Consider the following 8,876-nt stretch of genomic DNA (forward strand, 5'->3'; position numbering starts at 1 on the left):
TGCTGTTTAAGACTATTTTTTGGACTAATTCTAATTTTGGATTTCATGGTATTTGTTCAAGAATCTTATAGTACCTTTCTTTATAAGGCCAAGAGCTCCAATAACAACAGGCAAAGTTTTGGTTTATAAATACCACATCTTTTCCAGGTCTTTATACTTTGATATCTTCTCAAACACTTTTGTTAGGACGTTTGTGTCTGAAGGGATGCTCATATCTATAAACATGCAAGTGTTGTTTATTTTGTCCTTGATGACGATTTGTTTATATAGTACGATCTGTGTGAATTGGAAAGTTCCACAAGATTGTAGCATCTTTGCCTTCAGTAACTGGCTCTGGATGGTGTTTGTACCATTTATCCTGTGTTCGATAGAAAAGTGTTTGCAGATCTTCCAATGCAGGTACTTGCCCACTCTGTCGTGTCAATTTATGTACTCATTCGATGTTAATATTGAGCAACCAGATACAAGGTGATCAATTGTCTCAACCTTGTCTTCACAAAACCTATACTTGGGGTCAGTGCCATTGTGTAAGGTGTTAGCTTGATAGTTTCTGGTAAACAAACTTTGATCTTGGGTTGTTATTATTATTATTATTATTTTATGCAAACGTTTCCTAAGATCTGCTAATTAAAATCAAACACCAAGTCACTACCAGCGACCTAGGGTGATTGAAGTTTGAGGCAATGGAACATCAACAAAACATGTAAAAATATGCAGAACAACCACAAATCAATACATCCAGTCAAGTCCATTCATGAACACAAAAAAACTTCAGATCGATACGGCTCTTCTGAGAACATGCGCTGTGCCGTTTAAGACTATTTTTTGGACTTCTTCTAATTTTTAATTTCCCGGTATTTGTTCAAGAAACTTACCAGTACCTTTCTTTATAAGGCCAAGTGCTCCAATAACAACAGGCAAAGATTTGGTTTTTAAATGCCACATCTTTTTCACCTGTATTCCCAGGTCTTTATACTTTGATTTAAATAATTTTAGGTAAATCGAACCTAGATACGATGAAGTTCCTTGGGCTAGGAACTTCACCTCGATTGCCTATTTAGCCACTGGGTGGGCAAGCCAGCCCAAGTCAATGCTGGTCCCAAGCCCGGATAAATAGAGAGAATGATTACCTAAAAGGTAACTCCGGCACTCTCAGTGGAAAGGAACTGGGGACCCAACCACGTACTCTTTCCAAGAGCATCACAACATGAAAACTACAATTAATTATCATGCTGTGACCACGGCGGCTCAAACATGAACCTATCGAGAAAAATAAATAAATAATAATAATAATAATACTGTTACGCCGGTCCGCCTCGTCTCTCTGCCACCAACACAAGGCAGGCTAGGCAGACGGCGTGTTATCCGCAGGGTCGTGAACACTGAACAGCTCCAAGAGGCACCGAGCACCACAGCGTCCCAAAACACCACGAGAGGAAACGCCAAGTGGTGAGGCAGGGCACGAAATAAACACACGATGACAGTCTTTTTTTATTTACACAAGTTATTTACCCGTACACTTTTCTATAGGCACAATACAGGGGGAAACCAGCATGTCACACTGCACGATACAGCTTATAACAGGGCAACACAAAGTTTATCAGGTCACAAAGGCACACACGAGGTCTTCACAGGAGCAGCACCCAACCGCGTCTCCCTTGGCTTGTTCCTCCGCTCTTCCGCTCACAGCCAGCTGCGTCATGTTTGCCCAGGTCCCTTCATGTTAACACATGCCCAGGTCATCCTTTTCATGTTAACACATGTTTCGCACAGAGACAAAGACCCACTGGCGTAGCAATACTTTTAAATCTTCTCGAACACTTTCGTTGGAACGTTTCTGTCTGAAAGGATACTCATGTCTATAAACAGGCAGGTGTTGTTTATTTTGTCCTTGATGACGATATCTGGACCATTTGCTTGTATAGTATGATCTGTGTGCATTGGAAAGTTCCACAAGATTGTAGCATCTTTACCTTCAGTAACTGGCTCTGGATGGTGTTTATACCATTTTTGATCTTGCGTTCCGATAGAAAAGTGTTTGCAGATCTTCCAGTGCAGGTACTTGCCCACTCTGTCGTGTCGCTTTTTGTACTCATTCGATGTTAATATTGAGCAACCAGACACAAGGTGATCAATCGTCTCAAGCTTGTCTTCACAAAACCTACACTTTGGGTCAGTGCCATTGTGCAAGATGTTAGCTTGATAGTTTCTGGTAAACAAACTTTGATCTTGGGCTGCAAGAATAAATCCCTCTGTTTCAGGGAAACCTGCTGCAAAAGTTATGTGCATGTTTTTGTTGGTGTTCATTGCCTCAAACTTCAATCACCCTAGGTCGCTGGTAGTGACCCGGTGTTTGATTTTAATTAGCAAATTTAAAGAAATAACAACAATAACAATAACAAAAAAAATAGTAACTATTATAATTATTATTGTCATTATCATTGTTATCATGGTAATTTTTCTTATTAGTCTTATTCTTATTATTGTCTGCATCATCCTTATAATTATTACTGTAATTTTTTTTTCTTTAGATCTTCTAATCAAAATCAAACACCGGGGTCACTACCAGCGACCTAATGTGATTGAAGTTTGGGGCAATGGAACACCAACAAAAACATGCACATAACTTTTGCAGCAGGTTTCCCGAGTGCATAGCAATGCAGTACATTACCTCATTATACTCTTCCCTTGTCCATTTAAGTCTTATTTTCTTTTGATTGTTAGTACAAAAATGGTTGAATCGCAGGGCCAGGGGTGGGAGCTATCCCGTCCTAGTGACCTGGCGGATTTTGACTAATAGAAGAGGTAGACTCAGTTCTGCCCTGGGGGATGCGCCCCTTGTGGAGAAGGAAAAAGAGAGAGAGAGAGAGAGAGAGAGAGAGAGAGAGAGAGAGAGAGAGAGAAGAGAGAGAGGGAGAGAAAGAGAGAGAGGGAGAGAAAAAGAGAGAGGGAGAGAAAAAGAGAGAGGGAGAGAAAAAGAGAGAGGGAGAGAAAAAGAGAGAGGGAGAGAAAAAGAGAGAGGGAGAGAAAGAGAGACAGAGAGAGAAAGAGAGAGAGAGAGAGAGAGAGAGAGAGAGAGAGAGAGAGAGGGGGGGGGGACTGGCACTGATTTATAATAATTACAGTAATAATTATAATGATGATGCAGACATTCTCTCCCTCTCTCTCTCTCTCTCTCTCTCTCTCTCTCTCTCTCTCTCTCTCTCTCTCTCTGTCTCTCTCTCTGTCTCTCTCTCTGTCTCTCTCTCTCTCTCTCTCTCTCTCTCTCTCTCTCTCTCTCTCTCTCTCTCTCTCTCTCTCTCTCTCTCTCTCTCTCTCTTTTCCTCCGCTTTTCTCCTCCTCCCCCTCTCTCTCTCTCTCAATATATAGTCATTCAGGGGAATAAATGAAAGTTTTCATTATCATCCTGTAGCCCATAATACTTGCCTTAGAAAAAAAACAAATACACCATAAGATATGTAATCCTGTTGTGCTTTCAATGTTGTACACTTTTTGGTTCTAATCTTTGTATTTTTTTCTTAATAACTGAAAAAGACATAATCATTTGTTGCCCCCAAATGGGGTAAGAAATGAATTGTGAGGGGCAAAAAATAAAAGGGCTGAAACTTCTCTAAATTTTAATTACTTTGGATTCTAATAGAGTTCATAGAGATGAATTTTCTCTAAGAATCACTAAACAAACTGAATTATTTGAAAAATTTGGCAAATTTGCCTGTAGGGAAAAAAAATGACCATTTTGGGGTAAAAAAAATCACGTGGGGAAAAAATGAATGGGGTAAATAATGACCCTAGTACTAGGTCAGATCCATTCTGTTAATAAAATTAATTAACAGAGCCCTTCCTTTTTAAGACGAAGAAGACAGGCATTTGCCTCTACATCAGGGAAAATGAAGACTCCTTTTTTGATTTCTGGGAGAACAGGTCCATAAAATATGTACTGTGACTCTAATACTTCAATGTCTTTTACTGGTCTTTCGCACCATGTCCAGTCATGTGGGTTACTACTAAATGCCTTTTGGTGAAGTCAACTTCCACCTTTTCAATGTCATCGTCATCATCGTCATTTGTAAAGGTCTTTGTCACCTTACCCCAATAATATTTTAACTTGGGATCAGTGTAAAATACAGCATAATATTTGTTCACAGAATCATCACTCAGCTTAGGCATCATATCATGATTAGTGCCAGCATTCTCTTGTTGTTCATTGACTTCATCTGTAGCTTCTGGGGTCATAGGAGGCAGCAGGTCAGACAGCGAGATATCACTGGAAGTGTTGCCATCATCCATTTCCTCAGTGGAATCTGTGTCTGAAACTTCAACATTCTTTTTCTTTAGGGGCTGCTTTGTCTTTTTGTTTTGCTTAGCTGTTTGCATTTTATTCTCCTCTTTACTCTTGATCTCTTTTAAGCACTCTTCATTGGTAATAACCTGTCCTTTCATAGGTATTACTCTTCTACGTTTCATAACTGGGGTAGCACTTCGACCGCGGGCATGGAGCACCTCCTCCAGAGTGGTTTCAGTAGGTTTTAACTCCAAAGTGATGGTGTACTTCATACCTGGATTTTAAAATGTTATGGTTAGTTTTAGTTCAGTTTTAGAAAATTTTAGCAATTTTAAGCATATATATAATATATATATATATATATATATATATATATATATATATATATATATATATATATATATATATATTAAGTGAATATTTTACAAAATATGATTTTTAATAGATTGTTTTAATCATGACTTGGATTTATATCATATTTTTCATGTTTTTAAACTGAAATATGTATATTGTCATTTAATGTATATATTTATGCCCTATGCTGTTGTATGATAACTTCTTGTTATGTAGAAAGTCTAAAGTCTTACCTGAAGGGGCTCTTCTTTGCAGTTCATCAACCAGCTCTGCTGTGCTGAATTTACTCAAAGTATTGTTCTCTGCATCTTGATTAATTTGACTAGTTAATGAATTAGACTGATCATTTGTCCAGTGGCTGCAGCCTGCCTTTGAATCTGTATGAGTGAGTGTTGTAGGAGCTGGTGTTGATGTCCTAATTGGTTCAATGGGCAGTTCAATTTGTGGCTCTTCCTGATTATTTGGCTCGGGTATCTCTTCAAGGATTGGGTCATTATTCTCATTAGTTGGCATCCCTTTGCTTACCCATGAGTTGTATGTTGCCAATTTGATAGGATCTAGCCTCTCATTGTTATACTTTGTCTTATCAATGGGCATTAAGCCAGTTGCCTTGAAGCCAGCTTTTATGTTATTTTCTGAAAGACTTTGCCTCCAGATGCTACATAGCATGTTAACAAATCCTGATTTTCTAAGCAGTTCTCGTGTGCCAGTTGTCTGCACATATTGTGTAAGCTTTGCATCATAGTTTGATTTCATTGGTGCGAAACAGGCAACGTCTAAAGGCTGAAGCAAGTCGGTACAATGTGGAGGTAGTTTGATTAATGAGATATTCTCCTGGATTGCCACCTCCACAGTGGTCAGTGAAGTGTGGCTTAGATGTCCATCCAGGATTACCAGTAATGGACAGGTGTTAGCAGTCTTTTTTGCTAATGTCTTAAAATAGTCCTCAAACACAGCACTTGTCATCCATCCAGATTCAGTAACAGCGTACTGTGTGCCTGGGAGTGCTTCCTCTCCTATCCAAGTTGACTGCATTTTCTTGCCCTTGAAAACTACAAGGGGATCAAGACATGTACCATCTGCACAGCATGTTGCGAGGACGGTAATGTTATCTCTGTTAGCACCATGTGTGAGCCTCACTGTTTTTTCTCCCTTTGACCCAATTGTCTTGGACTTTGATGGGTCCATTGGGAACCCCGTTTCATCCAAGTTATAAATACACTCTGGACGATCTTTGATATTGAGATGATCCATTTCCTTCTCAAGCATGTCGTAAAATCCATAAATAACAAATGGATCTGAAGTAACACTCTTGCGGGCCAACTGCATTTGTCCTCCTTTTTTTAATGTCATGTTATGTCTGAGCAGGAAGCTGTTAACCCAATCACGTCCAGGTCGGTTGTCTTTGAATGGAGTGCTTATTTCATTGGCAATGAGATAGTCATGTACTATATCCTGGAATTCCAAGAAGGTGGGACCTAGCCCCATCTTTTCCATCCTCTTAAGGAGATTCTTCAACTTGTCTTCCAACTCTGTACCAAGACAAATCTTCCTTCCCTGTTCATAAGGGATTGAAGTGACATAATTAATGGTGATAAGATACACACACACACACACACACACACACCTGTACATATAGGCTACACAGTATATATATTACATTTGTACAGTATCCATTCTAGGTTCATTTACAACTGAAATATATATATATATATATATATATATATATATATATATATATATATATATATATATATATATATATATATATATATATATATATATATATATATCACTTATATACCCTATTATCCTTGTGTTCAGTATTAGATTTTTTCATCTGGACACGGTTCCACTACTCATTCCATATTTCTTAGCAGTTCTCTTGATAGATGATCCTCCTATTACATCATTAATTGCTACTGCAATTGTAACTTCATTATATTGCTTCATTTTCTTTTTATAGGTCCGTACCATTCTGATAGATTTTAGATGATACAGTGATAGCCTTATATTAAATGCACCTGTCTATTTACTCTGGAAATAGAATTTAGTAGATTAGATTACACAGTATAGTTCCTAGATCAGGTTTTATCAATTGTTCTGGAGACCAGAATACCAGAATATATTTATATACATAAATTATGTTGTGAATAAAATCATTGGGGGTAAAAAATGACCAAGATTGGGGTAAAAAATCATATGTGGGGAAAAAAGAGTTGAGGTAAAAAGTGAATTGCGGGGTAAATAATGAATATGATAATTTGGTCATTATTTGCCCCATACTTGGTCATAATTTGCCCCACATTGACATCCCCCCCACAAACTGTGGGGGCAGTAGAATCATTGAGCAAACACATAGGATGGTCACTTTATACCCCAGGATTCATATTTTACCCAGATGGAAAGCAAAAAATAATTTTTGAGGCAAAAAATGGATATTTAGTAAAACTTGAAAAATGTTTGGACAAACTTTTTTTCCAAGGTTTTGGGATAATTGATCTCATACTTAAATTTTTCATTTTGGAAATCCAAAAAAATTACAGAAAATACTTCAATACTTCTCCTAACTACATATGAGAGAGATTTCAATTTAGGAGTGTTCAAACCCCCCCATGGGGGCAATCAATTTTTACCCCAAAAAAGGTCCGGGTCATTAATTCCCCCGAATGACTATATATATATATATATATATTATATATATATATTATATATATATATATATATATATAAATAGTATTATATATATATATATATATATATATATATATATATATATATATGTAAGTATATATATATATATATAAAACATATATATATAATATATTATATATATATATATATATATATATATATATATATATATATATTATATATATATATATATTATAAATTTTATATATTATTATATTATATATATATTATATATATATATATATATATATATTATATATATTATTATATATATATATAGTATTATATATATATATGTATTTATATATATATGTATAGATATATATATATATATTATATATTATATATATATATGTGTGTGTGTGTGTGTGTGTACACACACACACACACACACACACACACACACACACACACACACACACACACACACACACACACACACACACACACACACACACACACACACACGCAATCCCTACATTGGGCCTAAGTCTCCATCTCCCAAGCCCCCCACAGCAACAATGAGCAAGGGATTTGAGGGGTCTTGCATATTATGTCTCGCTCCTCCACTGAAATAAGCACTTTACTTTAAATATTTCAGGGACATCCTTTTTTTCTCCATCCCTCAGATACAAAAGCAGGCTCTGAAATTTGTATTGCATGTCTCTGTAAGTTATCAATAAAATCATATATATTTACTCATGGGAAATGACCACAGTCATTTACCATACTTTTTGGTTTCTTATTAAAGTTCAGTTTTAATATACTGAAGCTCAATATATATGCTCAATAGTAATTGAGCATATATTTTATATGAAAAGAAACTTGCAGTGCAATAACTCCCTGATTTTTGGCGAAATGAAAAGAAGAAATATTAATCTCTATGTGGAGCAGGTCAATTATCAAGAGTCTCACCAGCTAGAAACAAATGAACAGTGATTCTGTAATATATTGTAAGTATGAGAGTGAAGGCCATAATAATAATTCTGTTGAGATTCACAAGGGGAAACATGGGTGAGTATAGAACTTTGTTATATTTGTGTAGCTATATCCAAATAAATGAAGTTCACATGTCTTTGAATGTGTATTATTACAAAGTACATCTTGTAGACTCAGTGTAAGGATTTTAAACAATATTTTACAAAAGTACACAGTCTATTTACATATCATACAAATTACAAGGAAAATGTAACACACAAAATTCATCAAAATTTTACATCATAAATAGTATAGTATCTAAAAAAGAAGTGAGTGCACAACAGAAGACATTCCACATGAGACACACTAGCTGTACCGCTGGTGAAGGTACTTGGCAATACATATGTGATGTTAGTTTGTATTTTCCAAGTTCCTCTTTGTCATCACAATTTCAGGTATCAATACCAAGAACCTAAGAAATTATACAGATTTGATTACTGGGCATTATGTTTTTTTCTTATCCTCCATATGTTCCATACACTGAATTACAAACACATACACAAGCATGCAAGAACATACTCAAATGCATACTAGTGCACACACACACACACACACACACACACACACA

Source organism: Penaeus monodon, chromosome 13 (genome assembly GCF_015228065.2).
Source record: "Penaeus monodon isolate SGIC_2016 chromosome 13, NSTDA_Pmon_1, whole genome shotgun sequence".
NCBI classification, from domain to species: Eukaryota; Metazoa; Arthropoda; class Malacostraca; order Decapoda; family Penaeidae; genus Penaeus; species Penaeus monodon.